Genomic DNA, 15,100 nt, shown 5'->3' with positions numbered 1-15,100 from the left:
GAGGCGGCTGATTTTTACCACATGGTGTAGGATTGCATTACTCTTTCGAATTTTTGGGCTACAGTGCTAAATCTTATTAATGGTTCCACAGGAAGAAGCCTCAGTCGATTGCCAGCAGTGTGACTACTGGGACTCTTTTCAAAACCAGAGCTAACCTAATCACAGTCAGATTCACAGATTGGGCATTTATACTAGCTCAACAGAAAATCTCTATGTTTTGGAGGTCTCCTACTGCGCCTACCCATAAAGGATGGAGGCGAGAATTGTTTAAATGGGCTGAGTGCAAATGGAAGCTTTTAAAAATTGAAGTTAGAGGAAGCAACACAGTCCCGAGCATGCACAAGCTTGAGAGATAATCCTACAGGACTGGGCGTTGATCGATCGTGATGGGAGACTGTTCTCTCTGCCAGATGGGGACATCACCGAGGCGTGATGGCCCTACGCATTCCGAGCTAATGGGCTGCCTTGCTTGCTCTGCTCCTTCCCGAATTACAAGGGTTGCAATGAGGGGGGGGGGGGGGCTGTACTTCAGATTGCCTTCATCAGGCGTTAGAACTAGGGATATCTGTGTTTGTGCATTTATTCCAATGGACCTTTATTGACATTTTACTGTACTTTGTTGTTTTGTTTTTCCTTCTATTTACATCTACCCATTACCACGGATAACGTTGTGCTTCCATGCCATACTAACGTGGACGCATGTTTTACTTCTATCCTCGTCATCGTAGATCTCACTGTTCAGGATAGCTATGTTTCATTTATTCTGAGAATTGTTCATTTTGAGATGTCACTTTCTCCATTGTAGTGTACTTCTACATAAACTGTACTGAGCCGTCAAAATTGTTGTCCATTATATCAGAGACTTAAAAAAAAATGGATGCAAAAAAAGTATCTATTTACACGGTAGAAATATTTCCAAGGGTCAGGGTGGGGACCTCTGTAAATATTGTTAACATGTGTACAAATACACTCAAGAAGCATTGAAAGAGCTATAGATGCATGAAGTTTATCCACCTTAATTTATGACTCGATCCTTAGCCCATGAGATAAAGTGACCCAAAACTCCACACTTTCTCAGAACCTCAACTGCTCAGATTTTTCAAGCATGTAACATAATATCAGGAGCCTTTGAAAGGGAGGAGAAAGGATAGCATGTGAATCTATGAAATATACCAGCAGGAGAACTGTGGATACAGGGGTGTAACTTATTTTCTTCTCCAGCATTGGAGCAAGCTTGAATAATGAATACCAAAGAAGTTTGTATTAAAAAAAAAAACAGACAGAGGGAAGAGGCTGTTTTTAATTAAACCGATTGCTTAGCACCATCTGTCCAATCACGGTCTCAGACCTGGACGGGGCAGTGCGGCAGCAGTACTTCATTTAGGGGCACAAACCAGGTTACAGCTCTACCGATGATTATAAAGTGCACTCTGGTGAAAAGTGCATCTGTAGCTACCATGCCCTTAATAGAATGAACATCTACATTGTTTATTAGCGGTCTACAGTCTCTGGAGAAGGAAACGCATGAAGATATCACTCAAGAGATGGCCTGTAGAGAAATGGGGTCAGATTGTCTTTTGCACACTTTCTCTGAACACATGGACGGTCGGCCTTACTGCTGCTGCATAAATTGAGTCTTTGGCTCAGTTCTTTAAGGTTTGTTTTCACACCCACATGTGACACGAGTGAACTTAGTTAAATGTACCAGCACTGAATGTGAAAGACAGGCTATTGTAGCCCCGCACGACCCCACCCAGTACATAAACGAGGTGGTAGCAATGATTTTCGGGTACCAACGGGGAGCAATGGTAATCCAAACGATTGTTCATTAAAGATTTACACATCCAGGATCACTAGAAACGGAATATGTATTTCAACAAATTTATTTTAAAATAGCCATTTTAAAATGATGGGAGCTTGTGTACGTAATATTGGCAACATCACAGAAGATAAAAAGCAGCTAAACTTTCAGTTACAGTGAAAACAGGTAAAAATCGTAACATCACAATTTCTAACCCTTAACGCCCTCATTGTGCCCTAACCGCAATGCTAGTTCTAGCAAATGAATAAACAATAGGCCTGAGTTTCAGAGGTTGTGCACATATCTGTATAACAGTTTGCTGTCCATTTGGAATAGCTTGTCAGCTATTTCGAGAAAGAGTCTTGCTGGAGGCTTCTTCTGTCGAGATGGAACCTTGCGCTGTGCTCATCAGGATCTGCGATCCGTCTCTGTGACCTTGGTGAAAATTCACAAGTGGTCAAGGTGCAGTCTGTTTATATTGCATCTTGTCTAAGATGGAATCTGCAATGACACCATAGGAATGTTTCATATAGCCAATGAGCATCACACATTCCTTTAAACATATAAGGTAAAAGTACGACAATTCAGACTACATTATTTTGACTATTGTCTTTGTTTGACCTTGAAATTGATATAACAGACCATTTGTTCCAGACTGATGTTGCATCAGGTGTTTTGTTGATGTCTATATCTAAATGACTTGACACTTTCACAGTTCTTGGAAAGGTATGCACAGGTAACATCTGCGTCAAAGGAAGACATCTTGAGGATTCTGCAGTAATACAGAAAATTGAGTCTCGGCCTACTTAAAATGGAGTTGGGCCTTATAGTCGTTACGTCATAATGACATGCAGGATTGTGCTAAAGGCAAACAAGCTGTACAGCCGAACTAAAATGGAGACTAGCTAAAATGGAACCTGTACTGTACTGTGGCTCAGGGAGTCAAAAGCCTGCACACTGCGTGGGTGAACTGTTTGGGTCTATGATTGCCGCAGACTAGCAAAGAACAACTGGGAGATTCTTGGGCTCCTAAAAAAACATTTCTCAGAAATATCAGCACAGATGACACCTGCGTCAAAAGCAGAATTTTTTTTCATACATGTTTTTAATCAGACATTTTCATGTGCATCAAGGACACAAAGCTAGCGCTACCAACACTCCAAGCTACATTACCATAGCCATACAAATTTTGGGAGAAGGCTAGGCTTTTACAGCTGAAAAAAGAAAAAGAAAAAGAAAACAGAACATGAAACTAAACATTCAGTCAACTTTTTCAACTGACCCAAGCAAATATGTAAGTGATACTTGTACTCAGTGTTACGCTCCAGCATTTTCTATGCAGGGCAAATATGTTTCAATAAAGGGTTGGGGGCCGGGTGGTGCCAGGCAAAGTTAGCATTTTGCAGTATTCAGGTGCATCCCCCCTGAATGCCCTGCCCCAGGTGATATCCTGTGCATATGCAACCTAAGCGTAGACATTTTTTTTACGCTCTCTATGGTCCCCACCGTTAGGAAGCTATCTACTGCTTTCTGCCATTGATTCGCTAGTAGCTTCCTACACATCCCTTTGTATTCCTCTCGGCATATGGCAGCTCCCTTCTCCAGCGCCCAGTTTTCCACATCTGTCTCCCTCCTGCTGTGTGGTGGGCCCTCGGGTGACTTCCAATGTCTGGCTATGTCTCTACGAGGAATCTGTTGCTAGCCTTTTTGATCGCCTTCCTATGGTGTAGCCTAAGCAGGTGTGAGTTCCGGGCAATACAATGCTGGTCTACTTAGGGTTTGTTCCATTTCAGAGGTAACCCGCTTCCAGAACTGGATGATTACCGGAAATGTCCAGACCATGTGGGCAAAGTCCACATCCACCATGTGACATCTGAGGCACCTAATGTCTGTGGTATGCAGCATCGTGTTCAGACAATGTGGTGTGAGATATTATGGAGCGTAGGTAGTAAAATTAAGTATATTTAAAATGGGTATTCCAGTAAACGGTGTGAGTATATTCACATACCCTATACCACTCTCTCCCTGTGAATTGGTGGAATGGTTCCCACGAGTTATGAGCCTTCAGCAGGCTATATACTATCATGGTCATTATCATCTTATTTAGTCAGGAGATCAAGTGTATGCCACCTCCAAATGTCTGGATCATCTGAAGTAGGTCATGCGTGGGAGTCTCTGGGTAAAGTGCCCCAATAGACAGCACACTGCTCGAAACAAAGCCCCATATGTCAGGAACTGCGTGCCCAAAAGTCAGCGATCAGGTCCTCCAGAGTCCGGAAGGGCCCCTCCGCGTAAGTCCACCGTCAACAGGTGCGCTGCACTTCAATTCTCCATCCGTCTCGCCATGACGTACCCTACTCCTGTCCCTCAGTCCTCAATATACTAGCAAACGGTTCAACAGCTAGCACAAATAACATTGTTGAGAGCAGGCAGCCGGCCCGTTCCAGTATGGATAGGATCAGGTCTGATATGCAGCGTCTCATGCGCACCCTCGCATGAGGTTTCGGGTAAAGCAAAGAAACCCATTTATCAGACCCGTCACCAAGTGCAATCAGGTGCATGACCACTCTCAGGTAATCCCAGTAAGGGTTTCAAATGCCTTCTGTATATCTATGGAGGGCACTACTGGTTCCAGGAGGCTGGACTGCGGCACCTTGCTCAGAACACAGTATAGCCATCTAATGTTGTAGGAGATATTTTGCTGGGGTATAAATCTGTCTTGGTCATTTTGCACTAATGTGTGAAGGTATGGGTAGAGACAATTGCCAAATATCTTACTAAGGATCTTATAGTCCAGATTTAACATGGAGAGCAGGCGAGATGATTCCACCTAAGATTTGTCACTGGAGGGTTTGAAGACTGACACTATCCGTTCCACCCTGATAGTTTTGGGGGGGGCACCCTGAGAGCGTGTATCTCCACGCACATTTACACCAGCCTCTGCACCAGGAGCGGTATGTGAACATCTGGTAGAACTCCACTGGGAGACAATCCACCCCTGGAGTTTTGCCCCAGGTCAAGTCCTTTAGTGCGCCCCTGATCTCAGGTTCAATAATGGGACACCGTCCGCCGTCAGTCTTGGAAGTGATGCTCTAGCAGGAATGCCTCCACCATGCCCGTTGGGATTGGGTTGTGTGTCTCATAAAGCGTCTGGTAGTGCTGAGTGAATATTGTATGCATGTCAAATTGGGCCTAGACCTACACCGCCTCTGGATCCATAGGTACATGACTGGTCGCATCCTATCTCATAACCGTATGAGCAATGCCAGGAGCCTCTCCACCCTTCTGCCCTCTACATGGGTTGAGGATAAATATTCGTGTCTGCATCAAAGGCAGACATTTTGATGATTCTACAGAAATACAGAAAATAGAGCCTCTGCCTACTTAAAATAGAGTTGGGCCTTTTCGTCTTTACGTCATAATGACAAGCAGTATCTAGTCCTGTTATACGGCTTTTACTTTCTCAGTAAAAACTGTGTGTTTGTTGAGCAACATAAATTTGAGAATTGTGCAAAACTGTTTCAACGCACACTATCAGGATATGTTTGCCTTAGTCCTGCTAACTCACAGTGCACCATCTGTACCCCTAACCTGGAAAGGTAACAGATCAAGAACCCTTTAGTTTGGTAGCTCATGTATGCCCAAAGAGAAACACAAGAAATATTCAGATTGGCAATTCAATATTTATCGAAGCAAAGACATGCTTATATAAAACAGGTGCACTGCAATAATCAACAGAGGAAAACAAAATAATATAATCAGCATTACAAGAATGGTGAAGAAGATAAATAGCTAAGCCAATGTGCTATTAAATTGATTATATGTCTGCATGTAAATACAACTGTGTTTCGTACTCCTATCTAGCACTCCCTATCCTAGTGGACCCAGAGTGGGTGAAGCTGCTAGAATCCCTGTTGGGTGATCTAACTCCCAATTACCTGTGGGTATGTATCGTGATGGAGCCTGTCTTGGTGTAGAGCTGAGCACCATCCCTCGCAGGAGGTAAGGAGGAATCAGCTGGGCTCGAATTCCGGCATGGGCGAACCTGTCAGTGTCAGCGAAATCAAAACAACAGAGTGAAGCTATTAATATAATAAACGTCATCCTTGTGCTATGACAAAGCCATAGTCAGGCCGCCGCCTTTATTGATTCTATGTCCACAAAGCTGTTGCCGAGCGTGCAACAACAAATAACATTTTGCGCTGTGAACTTAGCTCTTGTATAGAACGATCAAGGATTGTGATAAAATGCCTACGAAGAATCGTGGACGTAAGCAAAGCCAGTTCAGAGAATATTATCCTAGGAAGGCATGCAATGAAATGTGTGTCAAATGTCATTGTTCGAGAAAAGATGTCAAGCTAAAACGTGAAAATGTAAAGAGGTGGTGTTTTTGCGCAAGCCGAATGTGACCACATAATAGGCCAAAGGTAAACAAGATTGACAGGCTAACCAAATGGAGACTGTAGTTGGAATGGAAACTGTCCTGGATGGGTCTAAGAACCTAAAACTTAAAAAAAAAGACTAAAAGCAAGTGATTGAAATGATAACATATCAGAATTATGAACGGAAACAGTCATAAGATTTATGACATTCCTGGAATAATTTCAAAACTAAATAGTCGCTAAATTATCACTAAATGTGTTTTTAATTGAACTTGCTAATAAGACATATTCAATATGAATTTACAGAATAAAAGCACAAGCCGAAAAAATGCATTTGACGAAATAGAAATTCATCACTTGTTACATGTTCAATAATACATCTTCAAACTGAAATGAAAAAGGGGTCTCTGCACTGGAAGACTTGACCCTTAGAACACTTCCCACTTGAAAAGAAAGATACATTTGAAAAATTCATTGTAATGAGCAACATCATGTGCGTGGACTATAAACAAGGGTTTATCCACAATGAAAAAGAAATGGGAACTAGATGAATCTTTTCATTTTCTGATTATTTCAAATGGGTGCAAAAAGAAAAAAATATATAAAGGAGGCAAAAAAGTGTCACCAGTCCCAATAAAAACTATTTAAAAAAAAAACACACAAAAAACGCACACAAAGCAGGTACAGTATCTTTTGTGAATAGGGATGCAAACCTTTGTTTCTTTCTGCTGATGTGGATGTGAGCTCTCAACTGAATTCGAAGGTTGAACATTGTTGAGGCTTTAGTGACTGAAAGAGGCATAAAATGGCTTGTGGGGGGGACTTACCACAGCGATAACGCCGCCACCGCCAGGAGTCAACTGAAGCCGTAGGCAGCGCCGCCACCGCCAGGAGTCATTCGCAGCCACTAGCAGCATCGCCGCCATCACGGGACTACTAATCCCGGCAGCACCAGCGGCGGCGCACTCTATCCACGCAGGAACAGCGCCAGGAGGCGCATTTAAACAGCGCTAAGGCCCGCTTCGCGGGCGTGCGCCGGGCTAAGCCCGGGCAAAGGGCGGGCCGTCTGTGGCCGTCCGGGGCAGGACGCGGCAGGGCTGGGCCACAGATTTTGTGGTCATCCGTCAGGACATCGTGAGTTCCCCCTTACTTCCCATTGTCGGACATTGTGACTGGGATAATGTACTAGTTTAATGCTAAAATATTGTTTTTAATTTTGTTCGTTGTGTTATTCATGATAGCCTGGGTGCATTTATTTTAAGATTCGTGCTGTAGGTTGTTTTCGGAGCTATGAATATGTCTAAGCAAAAATCCATAGCGCCTGCAACACTAGATAATTATTTAGTGAAAGTAGTTAATAAAATTAACTACGAACGTCGACTTTCCCTTGGTCAGGGTAGTCCTTCTGTTTCCCCGTCTACCTTATCTACCTCTCCAAGTGTATCAGTGCTAGATGCCAGCCCTGACCTCGATCCACAGCTGATCATGAGTGATGAAATAGTGCCAACGATTTTTAATGGGTCGGTGGCTAATGATTCGCCCGATATTTCGGGAGACTTGTCCCCAATGCCTAGAGCTGTCAGGGCGTGCCGAAAAATACCAGCCAAGTGCGGAGGGACAAAAAAGGCAAAGAAAATCCAACTTCCATCTAAAAGCATAGCTGGGGGGGACGAAAGCCAAGAAGTAGAGGGTCATGCCCAATTGAACTCTGAGCAATTTAATCTGTTGGTTGGCCTTATTGATGCTAAGTTTGATAAAATCATTTTACCGTTGTTGCCCAAACTGGATCAGAATACGGCCGAAGTTACTAGATTGGGCCACCTCCTGGATACCTACAATGCACGGATGGGTACCCCAGTGACCATTGACCCAAGTCAAAATATAAGGAAAGAGGTAGCAATTCCATCTGGGCTGGGGATTAAGACCAACCAATTAGTTATACCATCTGTTGAGGGGACTAGGGTCAACCAACCTGTTGTACCAGTCCAACCGCACCCTGTGGGACAAGAGCATCAGGCTACCTCGGTAGCTGAATGTAATGAGGGTTGGACTGAGGTAAGGAGAAAGAACTTTGTAAATCTTCCGCCAGACTGCGCCCCTTACGTGGTGGTTCTAACTAACGTGCCACGGGTTGATTCCTCTTATATGCTTCAGTCTCAGTTTGAATCTCTTAACTCCCTGAAAAATAAAACTGTTGCCTGGCTGCACAAGCAATGTGGATTTCCTACGGCCCTCTCAAATGATATATTAACTACCAGAAGGGTCAATTGGGTTGGGAATTCGAGAAAGATTTATAATGGCGACTGTGACATTGTTAATTTTAAATATCCCCAACACGTCGCCACAGTTTTGCTTAGATCTGCTTCCCTACCACCGACTGATAATGGTGTTTGTGCGCGCCCACTTGGCTTTTTTTATAGCCATCTCGTTAATACCTCCCCCAATGCCTATAATTCTTCCTGGTTACCCCCGCCGATCCAGCAGCGGGGCTTAACCATTCCTCTGCATAATCGTTTTAATGCCCTTAACAGTTTGGGCTCTAATGACTGACTTAACCCGGAAAGTCCAATCCCCTTGGTTAAGGATATGTATAAGCAAGGTACCGAAACTATTAATGTAAATTTAGTTGCGAAATTAACCGAGGAGGAGGTCTATCCTGAAAATGACAGTAGGGGATCAGTCGGAAATTATCCAACCACTTCTACTTCTCCTGTTAGGGCAAATGCAAGGGGTAATGGTATAACCAAATCCAGCTGAAATGTTGCAGGGTTAAAATCAAAAGGGACAGTTCTGGGCTGGCAGAACTTTATTAACTCCTTTGATATCGCATGTTTTCAGGAGACATGGTGTAGGGAAGAAATCAACTACGAGGGTTTTGCCTCATATAATTTGGTGGCTAAGGGCATTGGGCCAGGTAGAGCAAAAGGGGGTTTATTGATTTTAGTGTCAATCCACCGCCCAATTATAGTAAAAAGATATGTAATTGTTGGCGAACATGCCCAGATTCTTTGGCTGCTAGAGGAACATGACCATAACATTTTATTGATAAACTATTATAACAATATTTTTGATAGCTCCAGGGATGTTGTTGTCCGTGATCTGGCTAGTGCCATCGAAAACCTGGATCCAGATGCTAATGTTTCTTTTGATCTTATCTGGGTTGGTGACTTTAACATCCCGCTATGTGAACTGTCTACTGAAAATGTTTGTGGTTTTATTAATGATGTGGGAGTGGAACACCTTCATTTTCGTCATAACAACTAGGAGATCTGTTGAATTATTGTTTGGGTTATTATGACCTAGAAGTTCTAAGTCTCCCTAGGGAGGAGTCGGGTCAAATTATCCCTACTTTTAAGGGCTACCACTCCTGCTCTGTTATTGATCATGTGATTGTTTCCTCTAATATTGTCTCCTGTTGCGCTTCACCCAGGATAGAAGTAACTACTTTAAGTGACCATAACTGTATTATCCTGGAAACAACTTTCTGGGCTGACAGCCGTGTTAAAATGGGCGCTGTGGTCTCTAACATCGAACCATATAGAGTAAATGGTGCTCGATTGAGATGGGATGGGGAAAAAGCCAGTGATTTAATTGGCTTTATTGTGAGGGACTGCTTACCAAGTATTAGTATTATTTTCGAAAACCCTACTGATGAATTGCAGGTTTTAAATGCTTTCATGGATATTAATGTAACTATTGAGGCCAGATTTACTAAAACTAAGGGGGGCCAGCGTAGCAATGCTCCAAGATGGTTTGACCATGAGTGTACTCGCCTATTGACTGCACTAAAAATTGCGCTTGCCAAAAAACCTAGGGATAATGAGTCTGTAGCGAAATTAAGACGGGATTATAAGCTTGCTTTAAGGCGAAGGAAGCGTGAGCTACAGCAGTTGGCTTGGGACTCGCTTAATTTAGCAGCCAAATTTTCTAATAGTACCCTGTTTTGGGCCACAGTTAATTCTCCTTTTATTCAGGATGAGCACACTCCTATGCTAACTTCCAATGTTTCTGGTGATGACTGGGTTACCCATTTTTCTAATATTTTTGATTCCAATAGTTGTATTGATCCCTGCCATAATAGATGGCCTATTTTACCATTAAATATTACTGTTAGCGAGGTTGAGTCCAGCATTCATGCAAGTAAAGGGGGTAAAGCCCAGGGCCCAGACGGGGTGCCTATTGACGTATATAAAGTGGCCCCCGATATATGGAGCCCCCTGTTGACCACAGTCTTTAATGCTGCTATATGTACTGAGCCGCCCGAATCATGGGGGGAATCTATTATCATTCCAATACACAAAAAAGGCAGCAGATCCGATGCTAAAAATTATCGGCCAATTTCACTTTTAGATTCGTCGGTCAAGATCATGAGCAGAGTTATGCTTGTGAGGCTAGAGGAATGGGCCGAGCAAGATGGTATCCTTGCTGACAGTCAGTACGGATTCAGAAAGGGCCGGGGCACACTTGATCAGTGTTTAAATCTCGATCTATTGATCGGGAACTATACTGATGCCAAGTTAGGCTGACTTTACCTCTGTTTTGCGGACTTAAGTAGCGCTTTTGATATGGTTGATCATTCGATTTTATGGCCAACCTTGTTGCAGCTAGGTGCACCAGAGGGTATATTTACTTTCTGGCCAGGCTGTATGGGAATCTAAAAACATGCGTGCGCTTTGGGACCAAAGGTGAATGTACTCCCAAATTTAGAGTGAAAAGAGGTATTAGACAGGGCTGCGTATTGGCCCCCCTTCTTTTTATCTTATTTATTAACGGAATCGACGCAATTTTAAAAACTATTCAAGCAGATGCCCCATTGATTAAAGGTTCTCCCGTGCCAGTGTTGTTATACGCTGATGACGCTGTTCTACTTTCTAGAACTCCCTTAGGATTGCAGCGTCTGATTGATAGTTTCTCTTCTTTTATTAAGGATAGGAGGCTGACCATTAATAAGAAGAAAACGTATACTATGATTTGTGGGGCCAAAAGTAAAAAGAAAAGTAAATCTGCTAATTTCTCCTTTTTTATTGACAAGGACAAAGTGCTCCAGGTGGATACCTTTTGTTACCTTGGTATCACCTTCTCATATGATAGAAAGTGGCTTAACGAACTCCAAACTATTCGTATTAAAATGGCTAAAAATGCTCATGGTGTTTTCAGATTTGCTGCGAAGGTTGGGGATCGACGTACCAATGATATGCTTAAGATCTACCAAGCTAGGTGCGTTAGTATTGCCCTTTATGGGGCTGGTGTTTGGGGCTATTTTCCTGCTCATTTTTTGCAGTCAGAGGAAAATGCCTTTCTTAAAAAACTTTTGCTATTACCGCCCACTGCTAGTACTGATCTTATCCATCGAGAGCTTGATATTCATTTTCTTACCGATCAATTATCTCTGAGGCCACTTATGATCTGGCGTTCCATTTGGCATCAAGAAGAAAAGTCTTTTAATAGATCGATCATTGAGGATTGCCTCTCGTTGGATAATTTTCTTCATATACCATGGTTAAAATATGTTGTCAAGTGTTTTTCTGAAATTTTTAATCTAAACATCCTGGCGGACCACAATGCCGCATCCCTAATAACGAAACAAGAGCTGAAAACAAATTTTCTGGCATGGGCTGCAAGGAAACGGGCCATTGCCAATGGTTCTCTTTCTACCGTTATGTTTTTTAATAAGCCTAACCTTGCTGAAGGTTTTCCTACTTATTTAGTTTGGGTAACAAGGCCATCCCATAAGTTTGTGCTGACTAGATTGAGGTTCGGTATTGTCCATCATCTAGTGGCTCTGCCAACATTAAAGAAACATCCGCAGGGGCCATGTATGTGTGATGGCCTTTCCAAACAGAGCACCAGGCACTTTCTCCTTATCTGTAAACTGTACATGAATTTTCGGATTGCCTATTTAAAACCTATGTTTTGTAAATATGGGATACGTACAGTTAACCTTGCTATGAGGTTAGTTTTTAACTTACAAAACGCCGATATCTGTTTTTTTATTGCCATGTTTTTAACTCAATCTATTAAGGCCAGGAAAAGTATGTGTTTTTAAAAATTCTTCATATTTGTCATTTGTAGTTTTTGTATTTTAATTTGTTATATATGTAATATTGAAATGTATTTTTTATTTCATTATTGTTGTGCTTTTATGATCATTTTATATGCACCGAATAAAGCTTCATGAATTGAATTGAATTGAATTGGCTTGTGTAAACAAAACAGAGAGAAACACAGAACAGCAGCTACTGGATAAGATAACACAGCTCTCAATTTGAACGGAGCAGGTGATGGACATCATTTTCTGATGTTGCTGAAGCAGACGAAGCACGCCCTTGTTGTCGATGGAATTCAATGAAGAAGAGATGTCTTATGACCTTACACTGGTGAGAGCAGGTTTAGGCAAAGCTGGTGGCTTAGTATTTGGTGAGTCTGATGACCGAACAACTTCTGCATGCTTCAGGGTGGGCAAGTGCAGTGCAACAGGTTAGTGTAACATATATGTTTGAAACTGTTCCTTTGCTTGGAGATTGACAAACTTCAGTGCTCATGTGCTCACAGTTAGTTGCTCCGAAACTAGAATGGCACTGCTTCTCTGTAGATAACTATATCCCGTATTGCTTGTTTAAAAAAATAGAAGTTGTTGTGAAACAAGGCAGTCAAGTCAATAGGAAATCTAGTCTTTGAAAGTCTTTAAATTGCAGATGAAAAACAAGCTATTTGCTGGGAAAAAACGTTTTGCTTGCCGCTTAAGGTTAAAATACCTCTTTGGGAATACAAGTAGTAACAAGCTCTTTTTAACTTGCCAATGCTTATAATCTATCAAGTCTATTCGTGTGCTGAGGCACACTTTTAAAACACTCTTTTTCATAGGAAAAAATTAAATAATAACACAAGGTTTACGTTTGTTTTTGCAAAGTTAATATAATAGACATAATAAGATATGAATCATTGCCTGGATCCATATTTATGTATCGTGAAGCTGTAAGGCTTTATATTAAAATCCCATACAGTCAAATTGAAAATACCATTCTGAACACAGTCAAATTGAAAATACCATTCTGAATTGTTTCAGTTAAATTACTAACATTAATATTTTCTTTCCTATGCTAGTGGCCTTGGACAGTAAGAGTTTCAACAAAATATGCAGTGCAACTGAGTCTGTGGGTGTTAGTCACGTTTAATAAGAATTCTCAGAAGTTTCTCTGTTTTCTGCGTGTAGCAAAAAGCAGATGTGCTTGACGCGTCAGCAATGTTGAATAAGAAAACTTTCTCTGAAAGCTGTATGTTCATGTATGTGGAAGGCCTTGCAATGTTCCAATTGTGTATAATGTGTATAATTGTATTTTTCTCAGGATCTAATGTTTTTGTAAAGTTCATAATAACCACAATTATGAAAACAGTGCATTTCATTGTATTTAGAACATGAAAACACAAACCTTAATTTTTAAAGGTAGCATAAACAAACAAATCAATCAGTAATCATTTCAACAGTACCAAAGTCCAACATACCTGAAAAGGAATCAGGAAAAATTACATAATTCATGGAACCATTCAACACATGTGCCAATTGCAATGTCTCAGTGGGTCCCATAACTTAATAAGGAACCCTTTCCCAAACTATGCCTTCAGGCACAAGATAAGCTGTAAAGTTGGCAGTGTAGAGACCTTGTTGAGCTCTCTGGGATGAGAGATGCAGCTAAGTTCTCATACCATGGGTTGTGGAACAGTTCCTTCAGGGACCTAATGTCCATTCAGTACCAGTAGAAATACAGTCAGTGTTGTCAGCCACATGATGAAAAAGAAACTCTCTTGGAGTTATCCAAACACAGGACTACAGTGTTATTAGGTTCCTCTCACAAAACCAATGATATGCAAGAAGAAATAGATGGCCTAGAGTGACTGTGGATTGTGATTAACAGTCCTCTGTGTAGACTTCAGATATATTTTCATAAAGCGTTATTTCACGAAAAGGCATAATCTTGGTCAATGTTGGCTTATACTGAGCTTCATGGTAAACCAGAGCAGTAGCTGAAAGCACAGAATTGCTGAAATTGTAGCAGCAGGTTCCGCTATGGAATCTGGAACTTGGTGTAAAGCTGGAGACACAGCTCTGTAGACCCTAGATTTGGGACTCAGGCTACCAGCATCGCTGTATTCTTACTGGTGTATTTCCTCATGAGTAGGGAGAGACTAGGATGATCTACTCTGAAGGCACTTGGGTGTCAAAAGGGGGTATGTTAAACAGAATCGAACAAATTATGCTTTTTATGTGAGTGATGGACAACTTCTTGTTGTTCTTACAATCAAGCAGTGGAAGCAGCACATGTTCTGGGACTGTTCGCAGGTGACAGGATTTTGGCAAGAAGTGGCGACGTTACTCCTGACGGTGACAGAAAGGGATTTGGAGGTGGGCCCGGGGGTATGTTTGCTACATGGGTTTCCGCATACTGCAAAGACTAAGGTCACCAGTAGGTTTATTGACTTGGGGCTGGTCCTGGCCAAGCGGGAGATTACTTCCCATTGGAAGGCAAGGCAGGGACCTAATTTCTTGCGGTGGGCTAGGGAAATGGAGAAATGGGCGGGAAGTGAGGGGACTTATAGATTGTGTCTGGCTAGACGTAGTGAAAATGAAAGATCGCACGAATGGGCCCGGGCATGGTTGGCGCTCCTGGAGTTGTTCAAGCGCTCGGCTGTGGGAGATGGGGGAGATCCGGTGGAGGATGATGGGGCCCCGGTTCCGTGAGCACCCTGTAACAGGCTTCCCCCTATGCTCTTGAGGCACTCTCTGCTGGGATAGCTGGGAGGCGGATCCGACGAGTGGTAGGTGAGGCTTAGATGCACATGTAATTATGATAGATACTGGCGACATGCTTGGGTGGGTGGGTAGGGGGGGTTACGTTGGGGTGGTTGCTGGGGGATGGGG

The sequence above is a fragment of the Triturus cristatus genome, chromosome 1_1 (genome assembly GCF_964204655.1).
Source record: "Triturus cristatus chromosome 1_1, aTriCri1.1, whole genome shotgun sequence".
NCBI lineage: Eukaryota > Metazoa > Chordata > Amphibia > Caudata > Salamandridae > Triturus > Triturus cristatus.
Note: the sequence above shows the minus strand (reverse complement) of the source record.